Source organism: Chlamydotis macqueenii, chromosome 5, assembly GCF_036417535.1.
Source record: "Chlamydotis macqueenii isolate bChlMac1 chromosome 5, bChlMac1.mat, whole genome shotgun sequence".
NCBI lineage: Eukaryota > Metazoa > Chordata > Aves > Otidiformes > Otididae > Chlamydotis > Chlamydotis macqueenii.
The window spans coordinates 18,412,230-18,433,235 of record NC_141560.1 but is presented as its reverse complement, the minus strand read 5'-3'; the positions used below and the strand labels follow the sequence as shown (position 1 = coordinate 18,433,235).

Here is a 21,006-nt window from a genome sequence, read left to right as displayed (position 1 = left end):
GCTCATTTGTTTTCAATAGCAAACAGCCTTTCTATCTGCAGAGTTATTGCATCCCCCTCAGAGGAGGGAACAGTTACCTACAGAGAGGAGACAGTCATCTGGAGTTGACACTTGACTATTCACAGAGTTTACTGCCGATAATTTGCACCTTGGCAAAGCTGAGTCAGGCATAACCCACAATCATCAGGTCAGGTCGCCAGGAACAGCCTCCCTGGTTTTCTAAACTTGTTGCCACTGAGGTGGTGACAGAGGAGCCTCCTCCTCAGCCCACCCTAAGGAGACCTTTCACTAGCATCCGATCCCTTTGTAAACTGCCAGCTCAGAGCTACCATGACAAAAAGAGATGGTGCTTCACGATGCTTAAGTCCTGAACAGCCACTTTTAGCCCTCACCAGCCACTCAAGGCAATAAGGTCCAAGAAGGTACCGGTGGCAGCCCAAGAACATCCTCAGCCCCATGATACTGGGGGCTCAGGTCCCACCCTGTGCCATCCCCATCTCAGCTAAGTTCACTTGTTGCCCCTGCCTTTTGGGCATCACATAGTAACAGAGACACTATGCTCTAGAAGATATGGATACATACATACACACACCGTTATATAAATATATGTGTGTGTGTGTGTGTATATATATAAAAATATATATATACTTCCACATGTTTTTGCTACTTCTCCCCACTATTACCCTGGAATTACTATAGCTGCTCAAACATGGGACAAGCAAAATCCTTCTGGAAACCCCATTAGATTTGCTATACATAAAACTGTCCCATGTTCAAGCACTTAGGGTCCCATGCTCAGCAGTGAGAGCTTTAGGAGTTTTACCCCACACCACAAAGCAACAAGCTGGTTTCTTAAACATACAACATTGAAAAGTCTGCAAAAGTAATAAAGAAAAAGTGTGACAGTTTGTGTACTTGATAAAATTAAAGGTTAGTCTTTCAGGGTCAAGAAAATTCAGTTCTTCAAGTTATTCTGAGTTTGAGAAATTACACAAAAAAAATGAGTTGCTCCAACACATCCTTAAAAAAAAAAAAAAAAGAGAAAGTGAAAACAAGCATTCTGAACAAGTATGGAAAACCCCAATACAAGGTGCTGCGGCACATTAAAATTTTCTATCTGCAATCATTAGGTCCTCCCTTGTGACAGATTCATCCTCTACACACTTAGAAAATCCAGTCATCTTCCATGTTCTGTTTCACATATGTGCATTTCACATATGTGCCATTAAAAATCAATGGTGAAAACCCACCAAGCCACAATGAGACCGCAATTCAAGTAGCAGTTAGTATCACAGTTTGCACAGATCTCCTTACTGTTGCAACTGCGCAGCAGGGGAAATATTTCATATTCAAGAAGAAAGAAGAGTTATGGCAAAAAGAAAGGAAAAAGTAACTTCCAACAGCTGCTACAACTTCACCCATACACAGAACAGGAAACAGTCAGTGTCCCTGTGTGGTAGCTGCTAGGCAACATTTACTTATCAATGGTAATCCAGCCTATGCATCCACATACATATTCATACTTCCACATGCAAACACTCTCTCAAGAAGAATTTTCAGTCTTGCCAGTCCTTAACAGTGCTCCTTTAAGTACCTGAAACGACTGATTAACCCTGCTCAATACAGTCTGTGTAATCTACTGTGAATCTTGCAGATAACTCATAACTGTTAACATTAATTAACTCAGCAGAGCTTTACCCTTCTTCCTCCCCCATCAGCCTCATACCACAGATCTTAAATTAAGTTATCTTTCATGACAGTCCTAGCAGATAGCTTAGGCAGAGTTAAGCAGCAATGGTGAGCTTCTGATGTAGAAAACCCGGTTAAATAATTGATGTGCATTTTTAAAGACGACTCTCTCTCCCCATTTTATTCTTTTCTTCATCAGTACTCGCCAGCAGTCACGGTACACCTAATGCATACAACACCCTGGGAATACCCATGATATTGTAAGAAAAAAAAAAAATGTGAAGAGTTGCATCCTAGAAGATCTTTTCTTTATGCCGTATGTCACAGAAACAGAAGTAAGCTGTGTCATTATGTTATTACTAACATTCAGGAAAGATTAATTTCTAATACCTCCGCTATGCCAGTTTTAAGGCTTCTGACCACTGGATTTTCTATGTCAACAAAATACAATTTCCTCTTAAGCCGTGATGTTTAGTGTTTTCCTGAAAGCAAATCTCATCTCTCGTGTGCTCATACAAAAGCCTCACCTATAACGGAAAGAAAAAGTGACTTTCAAGACCTTATATTTACTGAGGAAAAGCTTAAAAATGGTCACAAAAATTTCAAAATCAGCAAGAGCTGCCAAACACAGGCAGCTGCTCTAGCTACAGGCAGAAAAAAAAAAAACAGAACTATGCACACTACCAAAAATCTTTTGCATTACTAGTGTTGTTTTTCAATTATACATCTTGATCTTCAGTGTCCTTTAATGGCATATGAAGGTGGCAAGCATATATGTTTCTAAGCAATTTCCAAGCTGCCTCACATGTAGATCCTATTCCTTACCTACATCAGCAGAGCTCAGGTTTACTATTTAAGCAACACAATTGAGGGAAACTTAATATGACTTATCAAGTGACTTGCACTCCCTAACCAACCAGATCACAAAACAACAGCAGAGCAACCGTGACGGGCTGGCCTCTCAGCTAGCTGGAAGCAGAGGAAGGGAGGGTAAATCCCCAGAAAGACTGCTCCAGGCAAGAGCGATTCAAGCCTCAGGCTGCAGAGAGCAGCAACACCTCCTCCAGTCTAGCACATTTGGGCTGTATGCCCTGTAAAAATAAAGATTATTAGAATTTGAAAAGACACAGATTATGCTAAATTTTATAGTGTTGTTGCAACTACTGAGCAGCAGCTCTAAGCCTAGCAGCATCCAAAGCATGCCAAACCTCCATCGTGGTCCAGAAGAAGTCTGACTCCTAGAAGGAGCCTCAGATGAAATTTTTAAGGGACGCTACAATTACAGAAAGGTAGCACAATACTTGATCAGCAGGGAGAGTGTTTACACCTTTCACCTCAGTGAAGCACAAAACCTTGGCAAGGAAATCCAGCTGCACAACAGGGAAAGGAGCAATTCTAGGTCCACTGGAAACTCCAAAATGTTAATGGTGTTAAATCCTGGAGTAAGGACTCTTTTGTTCAGGTTTATACACAGCTTTTCACATAACTTACTAAAATTGCTCTGCATCACTGTTTAAACATACTTTGGTCAAGGCATTGAGTTACTTTGACAAACCTGTTTTTTTTCTGAAAGCATCACAAATTGGCTAAGGTGATGAACAACGGATCAGAAACCGGAGCTCTATGGGAATTAGTGCAGTCACTAACCAAAAGACATTCCACAGAAAAATAATATGTGCTCTCCAGGCCTACAGAAATATCTTGTGTTTTGAAGCTGGACATCTGAACTAATGGTCTTACTTCTCAGTGCTCAGAAAACACGCAGCCCCCACTAATTTTGAAGAGAGAAAAAATGCTTACTATCTGGAGAAAATAATCAGAGAAAACCTAGCAGTTACAATGCAGTACTTGAACAAAAGTTTAGATGCTCTGCCACCTCAGTAGCACTACCTAAATGCAACATTCCCCCAAATCTCAGCATAAGCCCATGTTGTATCTCCACAACATTAAGACATATGGTAAACAGGGTGCTAAAATCACACATTTAAGTTCGAATCTCCAAGCTAAGCAATTTCCACTGACAATGCAAATATGCAGATCTGTTAGGTCTCCAAAATTTACTACTGAACATTAACACACACAGTAATAAAAACCAGAATTTCCCCTGAGCTAATCTGCCATCAATGATGTCGCTTTCTAAGTGGCAACATAAGAACAGGCACAACTGAAATTGAAAATAAAGAGCATTTGCTGCCTTTCAGATTAGTAGATACATGATTCCTTGTGAATTTTGACTGAAAGTCATTCTCAGGAGGTAGAGGCAACAGTCCCTTTGAAATTGCCTCAGCACAAGGTGGGCAGGAGCTAAGCAAACTTCTTCAAACAGCTCTGCCAACACCATTCAGCTCCAAGCTGCAAAACTCCTGCTGTTTCAAACTCAGGGCCTCCTGTGAGCAGACTGCTGAGTACACCAGGTTGTACAGCAGGTTTTTGATACAGGCATCAGGCAGAAGAATGAGAATCGAACCTGCCCACCGTCCCAGTTAAACAAAAGGTTTCACAACACACTGAAAGAAAAGGATACTTTGTCAGCTATTCACTGCCTTGCCCCCCATTAAAGAGAAAATGTATTGTAGTACCCTACACACGTACATCACTCAGTGTGTACAACTCACGCAAGTGTTATTGGACACGCTATAATCATGGAATAGAAAGGGGAGACAGCACAATGCAAACATTGTGTCTCTGGAGCAGAGGTGATACCCACAGTAAAAAACGCCAGTGTTGAAATGCAGCGCTGCAGCACGCTTTATCAGGCTCTTTATTCCCAGCTACACTTGTACACTGGGGAAGATTTCGAGCAGCCAAGGAAAGGGAATTAAAGTAACTCAACAGGCATTTTTCATCCTGATTTTTATGAGAAGGGGCCAGAGGAATCAAACTTTGACAAGCTTCTGTGAAATTCTGAAAGGGCAGACCCTTGGGTATCTCTCCCAGCAGGGGAAGATCAAGGGCTACCACACCAGGCAGCAGCCAGGTCAGCACACACTTCACTCCACATGCACCCCTGCACGCGCCTACTGTCAGCTGCAAGCCATGTGGAAAAAAAAGCAGGGTTTGTGGAAGACATGGGATCTACAGAAAACTCTCCCCTGTTCCCAAAACATTGTTTTTATTCATGAATTTGAGCAAAGAGGCCTTTGCTGCCTAATCAAGTGCAGCCTCCTTGTTGTTTTCTTGCAGCATCACAGCTGTGACTCTCCTAATTGCATCTTTGGTATGGAGAAAGTAAGAAATCTTCATGAAAAGATAACACAAAAGGCTTCGCTGGTTGGTCATGAACACGAACATTAGAGTCTTTCCTCAGGGAATGGCCAGTACAGAAATCAGATGTTTAGAATACATTTCTGCCCATATGGTTCAAAGTGATGAACAATGCACTTTGGAAAAGAAGGATGACAAAAATAATAAAACACTGCAGTAAAGCACCCATCATATTAAACAAATAACAGGTGGTGACTAAGAATGCATTTTTAATGAGTGCCTCTTTATGAATGCACAATGCAAAGTGCTTTCCACTGCTTTGTAACACACCACTCCTCATTATGGATTAAAAATACTTCAGTTAGAGCTAATGTGTAAACTCTTTACCTTCTCTTTGAAGATCTTATGGAACTTTTTTTTTTTTTAAGATTCAGCAACCAAACAACATGAACTTTAAATTCTGAACCCATAATACTCAGATTTTTTTTAAATTATTTTTTTCCCACTAGGTAAATTTGTAATTAAATGTTAAATATATATACTTTGATGTGTGTTTTCAATGCATCTGCCTCATGAAATGTGCTCTTCTTCACATGTATACAATTAACTGAGGGAAAGGGCAGTCCAGCGGTTAATGCAGAAGACAGTGTTTGAATTCCTGGGTCCAGAGAGGCATGAAACACAGATCCACAGCAAATCTTCAAAGCAGATTACTGCATTCCCAAGCTCTTCCCAAACTAGTCTGGATGAAATCCAGTGGCAAAGAATGAGACACTACTCCACAGCGGGAGGTGCTCCTATACTACAGGGTATTAAAAGATCATAAGAACCATTTCATAAGGATTACTAATCCAACTGAGAGAAAGCTAGAGAAATTGTTACAGAGAACAGTTATCTAAGATATTTAGAAAGCAAAACTTGTTTAAATGGACTGTTTCTACAACGGAAGAAGCCTCAACAAGAAATCTCAGGCAGTGAATACAGCCAGGAAATGAGACTTTGCGCTATTAGAGCTACAGTGTAATGAAGTATGCTCAGCTAAACCTGTACCCTGCCCTGGCTCAGCAGAAGAGCCACATTACCTCAAGGACTGGGGCAACAGTTTAAGCGGTTACTCAAGTCTGAATCTTCATGCATGAAGGTCAGTGTCACAGAACATGAAAATAAATGTATTTCTCCTCTCTCAAGTGCAGCTGTCTTGTTAATCTCAAGGTTGACATATTCCTTGTATATCAGTCACCACTTTAAAGCTCCAATTCATATAGAGAGACTTATGAGCACATAGCAGGTTATTACTTCAGCAGGTTGCTTATTTCTATGAAGCATAATACTCCTTGTAATTCTTAACTGCTTTCCCCCTCGAGGGCATACAGCATATGTCTTGGGAACTGGAACAGACTTGCTCTGAATATCAAAAGAAAATTAATGACTTGTCATCAGAAAAGGTGAGAGGTAGTAGTTAAACTCTACCTTCTCCTAGCTGGTTGCTTATAAGGACAGTAATTTTTTAAAATGTAATTTTTATCTGTTTAATAATTGTTTAGCTGATATACTTAAAAATAAACAAATAAAGGTTTGTCCCTGCAAAAAAAATTCCTTTTGGCTGCTGTGTATTTAATATTGTATTATTACATTAGTCAGCACGGTTGTTCTGTTAAGCACAAACTTTGATGGCCTCCAAAGTGCCAGGAAACTAGTTCACTCCATTCATAATTTCTCTTTGATACAGCAGCAGTGTGTGCCAAAGATGTGGAACTCAGAAGGGTCTATATAACACGGAGCGGATTATGAATAAAAAAAAAACAACTGTGAGTGCTTAAACGGACACAAAAACCACTCTCTCTCCCTGTCCTCGCAACAGTAAGTGCAGTGAGCAGATCTCAAGTTAATTTTAAGAGCCAAATTCTGCCTTTTTATGAACACACAACTTCCCTGAGGCCTTGAGATCTGCACCACAGAGTATAAAAATCTTTCACATCCTTTCCAAGTTTAAGACTAGCAGGAGGAGCAAAGAATGTCCTTCTAGTAGACTTTTCAGGGCACTCAGCAAAAAGCACTGCACTGTAATTCCAGCATTGCATTTGAACACTTCTTTGCATATATAGAGTAATTAAATGACATGTCTTACAGCAGCCAGCTAAACACTGCCAGTACATGTTAAGCAAGATAAACTTTGAGGCTTATTATGCTAGTGTATGTGGGGAGGAGCTGCCCTGGTGAAGCAGCTGACCACGACTGCAGTTCTCAGCTGCCACACCTAAGGGGGAAAAAAAAAAAAAAAAAAAACACAAAAAAAACTTCCGTCACTGTGGATGGCCCTATTAACTGTAGGAATTCAAGCCATTAAGTGCATAGTAAAGTCTATTGAACGGGAGCTTCCTTTTGTATTGCAAAACACCAAGACTCTAGAATAGACAGCAAACACTCCTCAGCAAAGCTCTGGTCTCTTCAGGGAGTATGGGCGTAAGCATTCACAAAGGAACACTTTCAGACTGAGTTTACTGTATCTGAGGAGGGGGCCACTGCTCCTGAAGGTAGATTCTCTGTTGCCTCACGTCGTATGTCCTACACAGTGTGAACTGACTTGGAAGCACTTTATGCCCACCACAGTCGCTGCATACCAGACAGATGGAGGAAAAACACTTCTTGGAACCCAGCTCTCATCCGACGGAAGACTTGTGCTGCAAGATTTGGAAATTTGCACGTTTCTGTTCACACACATTCAGGCTTTAGGTAAGTCAAAGTCACTGTCAATACCAACAAATCTACCCAGTAACAAAGCAGAAATTTCCAAGTTGTTGGTCCAATAACTGCCATGAACCCCGCAAATGAGACCACATCTCAGATTTCCCCCTTCTCGCAAGTAAATCTATTAACGCCTAGAGTGCGGGTATTCTGGGGTCAGGGCATTCACAGTTTATTCCTCTTACAACCGTTCTATTTAATTTATTTCGTATTCTCAACCTATTTCATGTAAGACACATAGATGTGCTTTGATATCACTCTTCTTATTTCGTAAAATTAGTTATTTTCTTCCGCTTTTCTCACAATTGCCCCTAACAACGTTTCAGGCCAAATTACATATTTCACTGGTGGCTGGGATGGTAAGAAGGGGGAAGAAGGAGGGGTGGTTTTTCTTTTTGTTTTTTTTTTTTTTTTTTTTAAAAAAAAGGTCCTAGTTGAAAGTGGACTAAGACCATAGATGAAATTATCACAGAGAATGAAAAAGTTTAAAAATCTGTAGCATTTATTCCTATCTATTTTTTGGTACTGTAGAATCAAACTAATGTTTGAAATATGAAACTGTTGCATTAAACACCTTGAAAATGTTTTATGTCTGAACTGACTGGTATGAGTATTTATCAGTACCTTTTTTCTGTTTCAGCTCCCCCCTTTTACACTCAAGTGCACTTCATTATAACTCTCAGACTAACTTGACAGTACAACAAACCTCCATGGTGAGAAACGGGTTCCAGGTATCTCCAGACTTGTACACTTGTCCCTTTGGCAATTTGTTGGTACCACACTAGGCAGAAACCACTCCTTATCATCCCAGCAAAGAAAAGCAATGGTTATGCTAACAAATACTGTGATAGTCAACCACTCACCATCACTGGCACCAGGAGACAGAGAAGCAACTGTAAGGTCCCAGCATATACCCGCACAGTGCATTTACTCATAAAAGAAAGAAAAAACTGCAACGAGACATACAGTTCGAAAAAGTAGTCTTTGATGCAATTTTTTGATACCTGTGTTGTTTTTTTTTTTTCTTTACTTACGGGTTTGTTTGGGGATGAAAAACACAAGGATTGAGTATTTCCCAGCCTCTTCTCTGCTTACACAGATGTATCTTTGAGCAGTACCTCTCTAGCAGTTACACATACACAACAGAATATACACACAAAAAAAAACCCCAACAACAACAAAAAAATCAAACTACAATGGCTTGAATCCAGAGATAACCTGACAATCTTACAATATTCTTTGGTTTGCTGGACAGATAGGTGCTTTAGAATCTCAGATTCACCTATGCAAAAGTATGACACACACAACCAGTAAGCTATAGCCTCCAGTTTCGTGATGCAACAGAGGTACATTAAAAACTGTCATACAAAAAGCTTATTTAAAACAAATGTGCTGAATGCATCTGCTTGTCATCTCTTCTGCATATTAAATATGGTTGTAGAAGCACCAAGACACCAATCTATGCTAAATTTTTAAGTTGGGAGTTGTATGCTACCTGTTACAGAAAGCTGAACAAATCAGGAACTTGTTTGTATTCTAAGCATCATTCTGCAGCATTTAGGCAACTAAAAAAAAAAAATTACTCTTCACTATTAACTTTCTTGACTTACAAAAGATTTTGAGGAATTAAGGTTAATGCAGTGCAATGGGAGAGACTTGCATGAGTGTCAGCAAGATCAAGGTGGTCTGGTTTGGGTTTGTTTGGTGGTGGTGTTTGTTTGTTTTTTTTTTTAATGTATTCAATACTTAAGGGCTTCCCTTTAGAGTCTCAAGAGGTTAAGTCATTGGTTACAAATGTATTTCTACTTCTTTATAAGCAAACTGAAAAGAAACTTCAGATTATCTGTCCTTTATAAATGAATGACTGACTGCACCCATTTATAAAACTGGCCTCTTCGCAGTAGAGGCCTGACTGCAGAGTCTGTGTGCTGGAAGAGTAGAGCAGTTCAGACTGTTAAAAAACAACTGCTTTTTACATTGTCATATCAACTCAGCTCTCTCATCCGAGTGCATCTCTCACCAGCAGGCTGGGTAGAGCATTCAAAGCTTCCAAAACTAGGTGTCCTGCTAAACTCAAGACTGGGAAGGCAAGTCAGGATGAGCCCTTCTGCAGATATTAACCAGTTGCCAAAACACTGCAAAATCTCTAAGTACTGATAAAGTGTGATAAATATCTTGACATTGGTAAAGGTTGCTATATGCTGTCAAGGAGAAGAGCCAAAATAAACCATGAGCTGGCAGATAGGTCTGGTTTCACAATACCCAAGGGTATCAAAGCAAAACTGCTTAAAGACCTTGCCATGCAAGATGCTCAGCATCTCGAGTTGCATCAAGTCAGTCCAAGAAAGTGCCACTTCAAATCAGATCCTATGTCATACAAAGAAAATGCAATTGCAAGTTAAGAGATGCTAAAGCATCAAGAAACAAGGGGCTGCATCTCATACAGACAAGTCTTCAAGCAATAACAAATGATTTGAAGTTTAAATCCATCAATTGCATAGCATTTGGACACAGTAATTTATGAAGGGAAAGGGCTAAGTGAAAAAGGAGATCAAAATCACATCACCAATCAAGATTTTGGCTCAGGCTACAAAGGAAATGCATACTGGAAGAAACGTGGGACAGCTCAACCGAGTTTGAGAATTAAAACAGAGCACTCTGGTTTAGTTTCTTCTGCATGACTGGAAGCTGGGAGCTAGATTAAGTGCCAGAACACTGAAGTGTAAGCAAGGCTTCTAATAATGGCGGCTTTTGTGGTCCTCTACTACAGGCTCACTCCTTCTGCATGTAAAACCGTAAAGACATCCACACGCTGTTCAGATAAGCATTTGCCACAAACCTTGAAAACAAAGACAAAGCCTTCAATACTAACACATAGCTATTTCATACTCAGGAAAACACAGAACACACAGGGAGTTTTTTGTTCGGTTTGGTTGTTGGGTTGGTTTTTTTTTTCCTCCTTTCTGAAAGATCAAAATTGAAGAAGTGACCTTAAGACATTACATTAAATAACTACTACTAACATCGTAATTAAATTGTAGTTCTGCTTTGAAGTAACTAAACAGTCTTGAGACACTCCAAGTAACTCAAACAAAGTAACTAGCCAAATTAGAAAATTTGGGTTTTTTTTTTTTAAAAACAACAACAATAAAAAAATCCACCTCAACCCCCCCTGCCCGCCCCCCAACAAAAGAAGTGAAGCAAGCTTTACTTTTAAAGTAACTGCTTATCAGGACTGATTCTGTTTCTTTGGAATCTACATCCTGACAAATGAGCAGTAATACTGCATTTAATATCAAAACTTAAGAAGAAATTGACCTCCTTACAATTTCTAGCAGTAAATGCTTATGCCTCCTATGGGACTCCAGCCACTTAGCTTTACTGCAACACAGCTGCTCCAAAATAAACCAGGCATTAACCTCAGTACCACCCTCCCCTTTTCTTCAAACAGACACTGTGCACCAAACAGGTCTTTCTGCGATACAAATGGATGCTGCACTCCCTTACAAATAACTTTCCAGTGGATATATTACAGATGGGATCACCTCTTTAAAAAAAAAAAAAAAAAAACAACCCACAAACAAACAAAAAAAAAAAAACCACACAACTTTTTAAAGTGCCACAGGGAATTATCTTTCTTCTTTTGCTTCTCAACCTTATAGCAAACAACTTAGATGTTTTTGAAATCAGTTCTTTAACATCAGGTAAATAAAGGTGACTTTTTCTAGAGCAGAAACACCACCTATCGTAGTTTAAAAGTTTAAAAATGTTAAGTATTACTAAGCCACTAAATAATTTTCACAGGACAGGAAGACATTTAAATGGAATTAATATCTTATTTTTTCTTTCTGCAAAGACCACAAGTCTTTCCTACTACCCCTCAAAGGAGGGGATGTCTATCACTGTCACCTAACAGGCACCAATGATGTAATTCTAAGTCTAAAAAACAAATTAAACAAACATCTAAAGGCTTTTAATAATGCCAATTATGAAAGAGAACAGACAGTGACAGCTCCACAGGGGACATTTCAGTCTGCTGAGCAGATTTTTATTTGGCTACTTTTACTGGCCATATGAGGACCTAGCAGAAATTAAACACTTAACTCCCCTTCAGCTCCATCTCTTAATTATAATGGGAAACAGGAGAGGCATCAGCTCACACACAGCTTATATTCAAACAGCTCATCTAAACATCTATTTAAAAAATCATTCTGCTTACTTCAAGTACAGTGCGTACAGACATTAATTTGCTGCTTTATTTGCTCTTTAGAGTTCACTTTTTTAAAAAAAAAAAACCAACATTTTTGCAAATGGGAGACGTATATATGCATCAGTGAGTGACAGCATTTCAATTTCTGTGCATTCATGAGCAGGTGCCTTCTCTAATTTGTGCTGGCATAAAGTCCATACACCGTGCAGAGTAAAAAAACCCACCCTTTCCTGTGGTTTGCCTTCAGCAAAGAAACTAGTACACTGAAACTTACTCCTGTCCCCAGGTCTGTTGCTTCCTCGAGTCCAGACACCCACTTGGAAGGGTAAATCCCATCGTTCTTAACCACAGTAGGCAACTCCACAACCTCCGTGCCTGTTTCTCAGCCCAAGTGCATTCATCTTTGCCAAAAAGTACTGGAGGTCAACATAAGCTCAAGCAGTTCTTTACAATGCAAACCACATTTTGCTTTCAGTAAGTAAATACAACTCAGCATTTGGATATAATGCTCTATTCAAGATCTCCCACGCATTTCTGAACTGATAATCACTCCTTCAAAATTACAGATAAGCACCACTTTAAAAGATTTCTCAAATACCAGTCTCAGATGAAAATACACTGCGGAAGAATTGCTTACAGGTCTAATAAGTCATTAAAAAAAAAAAAAGCAATGTACAGAAAGGTGAGAGATCACTACAGACCTTTGTAAAAAAGCTAATTACAACACTGTTGGAGCAGAAAGCCTAGGCCAGCTGAGTCAGAGGCACAAAGAGACACCTTTGCTCACTCCACACTACAGGGTCACAGATGTCACTGGAACTGACAGGAACAAGCCTTGACACCAAACCTTAACTCAGAGTCAGAGTTGTGTAAAAGCAAGACTGCAGGCTGAATCAAGTGTGCCACAATAAAACATGTGACAGTATCCTCAGTAAAAGCCACACTGGATTAAACATCTTCACAGACAGAACATGCAAACAAAGTAAGAATATAAATCACTTTCATTTGCTATTTGTCATTAAAAAGCAGAAATTATTTGCTTTGGGAACTGGTATGCAATTAGGGTGTTTGTTTCACAATCATACTTTATAAATTTGTGGAATTCATCTTCTTGTCTCTTTAAAGACTTTTAATGAAAAAGACTAAATGACATGGAATTAATTACAGAAACATAAGCAATAAAGCAAATCTTTAATTTTTATTTATTACAATCTTTTAGTAAAAATAAATCTCAAAGCTATTTTCATCTACAAGTGGTATGCAGGCTATTTTCTAACTTACCTGAAATTCACAGGCTCTACAAAACTCCTTCACAAAATTTCAGTTGACAAAAAGGGGACCTAAAATTTAGGCAGTAGGACTGAACATGGCTGGCTAGTGACTGTCTGAACAGTGACTTACATCTTAAACCTAATATCCAAAAATATATATGTAGTAGAGAACGGAAATACCCTGTGGCTTTAGCACTGGTAATCGCAGCAGCAGTCTAGGAGATTAATATTAAGCCTTGGTTTTAATTGAAAAAGGACACACAAACTCTTACATTACCCCTTTTTAAGCCATATAAAGGACATAGTGGATGCATTCTGTAATTCAGACATCCTAAGAATTGTTTTCAATTAACATGTCAGAGGTTAAGCAAATACTGCTGTGTGGGAACCAAACAGCTTTTCCATATTGTAAAATTTTTACAGGTCACTTCCACTTGCCTCCATATTTTAGGACACTGCTGGTCTCTTTTCTTGGCTCAGTTTCCTCATTTGTCTGCACAAATTCACACCCCCTCTAGCTTATTAAGCAAAACAAAGACAGAACTACACAGACACATGCCAGCCTATCCTGCCCTTTCCCATATTCTAGCTCCAGGAAATTGCAGGCAATAAAGTAGTTTAAAAGCCAACTTATTCTCTTCCATCTGTTTGAGGTCACTATTTCATTCTGTATTAAAATGCATGTGGAGCCTCAGGGAGAAAAAAAAAAATAATATGTCTCTAAGCTCCATCCTCCATCAGACTTCTGGATATAATTCAATATATCAGCTGAAACACATCCTAGAACCACAGTCAGTAATCTCAATCAGGTGTCCAACAGCATGCTACTAGCCACCTGAAACAGTAGCTCTCACCAACCTGGGAACACTTTTCAAACTGACCTCCACAGGAACTTATTTCAACTCTGGGACAGAAATGTTTGTTTTGTCTAATTCTTCTGGAAATGCATAAGACAATTCTCATGAAAAAAAAGCATCAGACAGTCTGGCTGGTAGTGATGAGTCACCTGTCTCAGCCTCTTTCTCACTGAAATGCTGATAACAGGACCTATACAAGAAGATGGTGATCTTTGTGATTGTTCTTATGTTCGTTTCACTTACAGCAGAGCAGTACCACTATTTTCAGGTGAAGGACTGTATCAGAGACTAATGTCGCTAGTTCAGCATTTCCCAGAACGTCTGTGCCAAGGTCAGCCGTTCCCTTGCACTGTAGCCACTGCTGCAATAACTGAACGTCTTCCATGAAACCTTCATGTCTTATGACCAGGCAGAATAAAAAGCTTAACTCAAAACATTTTTGTCACTGCAGAACCAAGAAGGCCTCATTAAGCTAAGTACTGACTAAATACATATAGACAGTCTGTGCCTGTAGCAAGTTTAAACTAGAGAAGTCAAATGAAGAATAGGAGTAGAAACAAATACAGAGCGAATAAGGTCCTATTCTAGCTCGTGCCTGTGGCAGAGAGGCAGTCTCTCCCAAGTTCTAGCCCATCGCCTTACTGAAACACAGAGCGTCTCCGCAATAGTACCTTAGTATTAATCTATTTGTCATAGTAATTTATTGTATGCTCATGAAAAAAGACTAAGATACAGACAGCTTCAGCTGCTACTCACTGTTGTTTCTACATGCAGCTGCAACATAAGGCCATGAGAACCTGTACGCTACCTTTTGTAGATGTAACAACACAATTCCCAATGTAGAAACGACTGAGATTCTATGCATATAGCCTGCTCAACTGTAGAAAAAAGAGAGAGAACATACTCTTAAGTGTACCTGAGATCAGCCAAGTATTTAAATTAGGAGAGCTTACGTGTTGAAGCTTCTGGTATCTTCCTCGAGAAAGCCAACATTCTCAATTAATAATCTTGGAATTTAAAACTCAAGATGAGGAAAGAGCCCCCTTAAGCCAAGCTGCTAAATTAAGATTTCCAGGTAACAGGAATCAAGGGAAAGCAGTTACCCAGGTGTACTGTAGTTTAACACACCAAATGGAAAAGGCTAGCAAAAAAACCCAAATGTTTAATTTTATCACCTAATTCAGCAGGTCATTGGGGTATGAACTCTCTCCCTCTGAACAGAGAAACACTTTTTGACTTCAAGGTTTGCACATTTATGTGCATTTCTAGCATTTGGGTGTTTACTTTACTAAGGACTGGATTATTAGCCCACTAGAATTGGCCTGCCTAGTAGGGAAAGATTTCAACTCACAGAAGAGGACACTGCTACTTCCAGAACTTTATTTATAGTTTGAGGACAGTTGCCAGTTCCTAACTTGTGCCCAAATCTGGAGCTCAAAGTTTGAATTCCTCTTTGCAGTTCAGTCGAGAGCTCTAAATCTGACTCAATACTTCAACTAGAAAAGCAGGAGTTGCTAATTGATCTGGAAGCTACTGGTATTTTAAGATCTGGTTCTCGCAGAGGGTCAGCAAAGCTTTTGCCCCATCCTGAACACAAAACAGCCTCTCTTTTCTGGAAGTCAGAAACACAGTATTACTCAGCCCCAGCACCAAACCACTCACAGCAACAGCCAGACTCACAGGCAGATAACTCCCTTTAACTTGTCTGATAAAAACCCCGCTGCTTATACTTGTTTTACACAAATATAGAGCAGCCAAGTAAAAGGAGGACACAGGTCTGAAGAAACACGCCCTAAAAGCAAAGCATCCTTGTACACCATTAACTCTGAGCCCAGCTAAGTGAGTTTAGGTGGAGAGGGTAGGATTTGTGGTGATACAGTCTCTAAAAATTCAGTCAGTGGTTTCATCTTTACTCCCCCACACCCTCACTTTAATGTAAATGCTGAGGTTTATGAGTTTCTCACTGAAGCTGCAGAAGTCGCAAAGTCGCAACTGGTTTCAGAACTGTCTCAGTATGATTTCTTTTTAAATTAAGAGATATTTCCAACCTATTTAAAAACATTAAGCAATCTGCTAGGTATTTAGTGGCCACAGCCACAGGAAATACAGGCAACAAAAATACAGCCATGACCACACTGCAGCATTTCTTATCCACATATTCCAGATACGGCCATAATACCCAGGAAGGGACTAGCCAAGGGATGATCACATTCTTTTTTCCTTCCTCTCTCCATCAACCTCAAGTTTTTTCATGTAAATGGTAGGAATTTTTGCTTGAGAGTGCAGTATATACTGTTGAAGTGATTACTGGCATTTTTGAAGGTTAGGAAACTAGCTGACATCAGGACATATCCTTTCATAAATTTAGTTTTGCATAAACTGGTATCAAAGTGTTTTTTTAGTTCCTTCGAAAAAACCCTAAACCCAAGGGCTGACATATGAGCAGAGGAAGCACAGCAAAGCTTCCCCTGTCAGCCTGCCTTAGGCCTCTTCCAAAACTTTATAGGTTTGAGCACATTCGCCAAATGTCACAGACATCAGGGTAGCTACTCTTACCTGGACACTTCAAATACCAGCACCTACAGGACTTAAATATTCTCTACAGCACGGCAAAGGGATAGGCCAACACCTCTCAGATTTTCTACCTTTCTTCTTCCATCATCAGAAGTGACAGAACCAGCAACAATAGGTCTTGCAGAGGTTGTTGCAGCTTAAGTGCTTTTTTGTTCCTTTTTTTTTTGTTGTGGGGGTTTGTTTGTTTGTTTTTTAAACATTGCCAACAAACTCTTCCAGAAACAGGGGTAGTGCCACAGCACTATGAAGACAGTTGCCACAGCTGGGATTAATCATCATTTGGAAAAGAAGAACAAGGCCCCAGGGAATTAAGGCCATAACAACTGTCAACAAGGGTCAAGAGTGCTTATTTTAGTGAAGCCAAACATAATTCAGTCTTGCAGTACTTATACCTGAACTACTTTCAAGCCAATTTAATTGGACCAGTAGATAATCCTTGGTGGAGCTCACAGTAGAAGCATTTCATAGTGAAGACAGAGCTCAGGAAAAGCAAGTTAATTTTATCTGTGTTGCACTGAGCTAGCCAGTGTTGGCTTAAGGACCAATCTTCCCAACTGCCTTGTCAACACAGGGCACCAGACAACAGCCGGAGGTCGCTTTGTTCCATGTACGCTGCTTAGCTGTGTATGTGGTAAAGACTTCACCATTTGAGCAGGATGCACACCACCTGCACCACTGGAAGTGGATGAATATCTCTTCTCCAGTAACAGGAGTTTTCTATGAACCCCTTTAATCAACATCCTCACTGCAGTTACAGACAGTAACCTGTAATTCTCTGTACTAAACTATTCTCTACAAAACCATTTTGAAGGCAGTCAAATGTCTGAATTCAGTCAGAGCAAGAAGAGACACAAAACTCCCACTATAAGCGATGAACACATTTTGCTGTGCTCAGCCCTTTTCCAAGATACGGCACCAATTCCAGAAATTTTATGACTAGCTGCTTCTTCAGTGAACCAGTGCTCTAACAGTTATGAAATGCAACTAATAACAGATTCTCTTAAACGCTCACGAAATCTCACAGCAAAATGAGTCATTTGCCTGGTTTCAAAAGAGGGGCCTCTCAAGCCAGGAACAGATCTGCAAAGGTGCAACTGCTCAGACAGCAGGAAATACAGAGATGTTGCCTGCTACCATCAGTAACAAATATTACATACTCAATTAAAAAAAAAACCACCAAAACCTGCAGAAACCAATGTTGTCCCCCATTTTAAGAGTCTTTACACAATGTTTTCCCTAGTAGCCATCAGCAATCCAGTTTTATGCAGCTGAAATTTGCAAGAATGCAACTCATCAGAAAGTTGTTAATAAACAAATTCAGTTAGCAAACTTCTAAAAACGAGAGGTTATTTGAACTGGAAAAAGGCTTCTCCATTGCATGTAACCCTCCCAAGTTACACCTGCTGGAGCACAGATAGAAACTCATCTTTATGGCTCAAAGTCAAATTCTACCAGCAACCTGGTTTGTTCAAAGTCATTCCCAGCACAGACCCTCAGCTTAAGACATTAGGAAAGCCTCAATACTGTGGCGAGTACTTGGATTCACACTTCTGGATTAGACCTGTCCTTGTCTTCTGGAGTAATATTGCCTGAAAGAATTTTGCTTTAGCAAAGAGATTAGCCATACAAATACATGATAAATTGAATATTAGACACAGATACACTAGAGAACTATATGATCCAAAATGTCAACTAGCTTCTGAATATCAGAAGCTAATTTTAGTAGCCACTTATGTCACCTTCCTCAGATACATTTTACAGCACCATGAATTCATGTCATATTCTTGATCATTCCTGCCCAGTGCAGAGAGGGCCAAGTATTCTTTCATACCTACCAATGTTCTTCAATAAAGCATGAGGCAGCGCTTTCCTCATTCTAGGAGAGGTGGTCTACCAAATTCAGTAACTAAGCCATAAACTTGACTTGAATCCATTTAGTGAAAGGGAATGTAAAACGTCAAGGCAAACATTGTATTTTTAGAGCTTTTGTTTCTCTTGAGGAAGTGGTAAATTAGTGTTCCTATTGTTTGTCAGAAACTTTTCCCTCCCACTTCCAGTCTACAACCAAATCTGATTTCAGTCAGTAAGACACTATCCTTATTTTAGCTTAAGCTCGTGTATTAATACTGCTTCAAATAGTGCCCACAACTTCAACCTATTTAAAAAAAAAATAAAATAAAAAACCCTAACATTCAGGAGAGAAGAGGCTTAACAATATTTAATATATTCTAAAGCATCTTTGTTTGCATATTGAAAAAACTAGTAAAATCTACTTATATCAGATCCTAAAACACAAGAAACCTTCCAAATGTCTAACAGAGATCAGTACAGACACGTTATACTCTGCACGCATTCTCAATCACACCCAGCGCTCAGTTTCAGCATAGATGGCCTTAACTCCTCTCTGACTACAGAGAGTTGAAGGCTGCACACTATCACATGAAAGGCAATCTCAGATTAGCATCAAGACCTTGGATTTGCCCTGATGATGCAATTGTGACAAGGACAAGTAAGTTTCTTATATAAAGTTAAGGTATCATCACAAAAAACGTGTTTTTAATCTTTGTTGTGTTACACATTTTCAGGACCAAATGCAAAGAATGACCAACTTTCACAACTGCTTTGTTTACATCCAGTATATATAGTCTTCAGGCAGCAAGATTCATAATACTTGATTCCTGGACTACAACAGCAACATCACTGTTACGCCTGCTACTGCAAGCCTCAACTACTGTTTCCCATTGAAAACTCTGTGTCTTAACTTACTTCAGTTGTTGCTGGCTTTATTGGATTATGATTACACAGCTCAACAGCTAGGTCAACAAGACACCAAGCAACATATCACATGATTATGAATCACACTTTTTTCCTGATTCTGTTCTCTCTTCATGTACTCTTAAAAGAGGCCAGATTATCAGCGCCAAGAGAGAGAATTTGCATGAATAAAAAGCTTTAGAGCTTCAACACCTTAAGGACTAGACTCTCAGACTGTAAATAGGATGGGAATGAAGAGGGAGGAAGAAAGACCAGTTCTGTTCCTGTCCTTAAACATGGTCCTTTTTCCTTGTAGACTTCATATACATTTATACTGTTCAGTGGGTAACAGAGAAACAAAAAACCCTTCAGCCTCTAGTTGTGACCAAATGGAATTTCCCCTTAGAAATCACAAGTTTCACAAATGACATCACACTGCATCAGCATCTCCAGTTCTCAACAACCCAGACACAGGTCAGCTGTCTTCAGAAATACATGACACCCTCCCACATATCTCAAACCTTAGTTACACACTTCATTTTTCTAGCAGGCCACTAGAACTTGCATGAATGAGTTATACACCCCATCTGACTTTTTCACAAGTCCCTCCCTCTCTTAGGGTTCCCTAAACAAGCCCGGAAGCAGAGTAGTGCCAATAACATGGAGTAACAGTAGGCAAGCTCTGGAAGAGAACAGCATCAGAAGGCATGGCCGTAGTTAAGTATTAAATCTCTTCTGTATGTTGAGGACAAAGCCAATATACAGTGTCCAGGATGAGCACACTGACATCATCTCCTACAGTTCAGCTGTTTCATCCATTATATGTTTCAGACAAGTATGTAGAGGAGCATTTTAACAGTCCTTGGTGGTTTAAGCCTCGTTTATACTGCAGAACATTGAAATCTGGCAAAAGATGTGTTAAAATGAACAGTAAACAGTTACCTCTCTCACCAAGGTGTCTAAATATACACAACTGTGCATACACAGAAATTGTATTTATAGTAACTGAATTCACTCCTGTAGCTTTCCAGTAGCATCCAACATGTATCCAAGTCTGCAAAAGTGCTCAGCTGCCACGACCCTGGTTTTAGGGGAGCACTATTACAGCATAGGAACACTGATGATCAGTGCAAGGATGTCACCTAAGAAGTGCACTATTTGTGAGAATTTGCAGTCATTCCTGCACCGAAGTCTCTTAAAAGGAGTTCAGAACAAACAACAGCTTTATAACCTTAGAACAGACACACAGTGTAAGTCCACCTTCAAGATAAGCACAAATTTATTTTTCCTAACTAAAATATATCAATTTGATGTTTGTATTCTAGCACTGAAGACATTTCTTCATAACAACTTATTTGCTAGCAGCCCCTTTAAGAGGTTACTTATTTTAAACAAATTTTATACCCAAAGACATTATTCCAATTTCAGCAAACCCCTTCACATACACACCCCACAACCCCAACACAAAAGAGCCTTTTTACTACATGTATCTCCATGTGCTATCACAGCCTTCAAGCACAAGTTCTTCTTTAAAAAAAAAAAAAAAAAAAAAAAAAAAAGGAGAGGAGCAGGGAAGCAGCCTCTGGCCATGAGGGATAGAGAAGGTAGCCATATTGTAATTTCACAAGGAAAGCATGACTGAAAGTACTTTTACACGAACAAAATTTCCTCATCATTTCCTGTAGCAAGCTTATTTCTGAGC

General features: G+C 39.5%; 1 protein-coding gene across 3 annotated transcripts in view; it reads right to left on the bottom strand.

Annotated features, from left to right (window-relative positions):
- The window catches only part of CCDC88C (coiled-coil and HOOK domain protein 88C), a 98,496-nt gene that overhangs the window by 68,190 nt on the left and 9,300 nt on the right, over positions 1-21,006 (bottom strand). The window lies entirely within an intron of this gene.